Here is a 613-nt window from a genome sequence, read left to right as displayed (position 1 = left end):
TAGGACACATCACTCTATACTCTGTAAACTGGTCATTTCTGTATACCTGTCGCAAGACCCACTGGTTGATGCTTATTTATAAAACCCTCTTAGGCCTCACTCCCCCTATCTGAGATATCCACTGCAGCCCTCATCCTCCACATACAACACCGTTCTGCCAGTCACATTCTGTTAAAGGTCCCCAAAGCACACGCAGGTAGCCTAGTGGTTAGAGTGTTGGGCCAATAACCAAAAGGTTGCTGGATCCAATCCCAAGCTGACAAGGCAATAAATGAGTAGTGTAAAAATGTAATTATATTTTGTATTTATATACTACAATTTGTTTCTATTTGTCTTTGTTACTTATTTTTTTATATTTATGGTTCTTATTTTTGTATATATTTTTATATTTATATAGTTTTAAATGTGCTGAAGGTGTGGTTCGCCCAGGGAGCTATACAAGCTGGAACCGCCAGTGCTAGCTTCACCAATTGGAATGAATGCCCAAAATTAGCTGTTCGAGTTTCAACATTTATCCCCCACCCGCCCCTCCTCGCTTGGATTGGCTAATGTTCCTGTCAATCATGACTTCCAGGTCTCACTGCCATAGGCTTCTTGAGCGCAGGTAAAACGA

This window comes from Salvelinus sp. IW2-2015, linkage group LG4q.1:29 (genome assembly GCF_002910315.2).
Source record: "Salvelinus sp. IW2-2015 linkage group LG4q.1:29, ASM291031v2, whole genome shotgun sequence".
NCBI lineage: Eukaryota > Metazoa > Chordata > Actinopteri > Salmoniformes > Salmonidae > Salvelinus > Salvelinus sp. IW2-2015.
Note: the sequence above shows the minus strand (reverse complement) of the source record.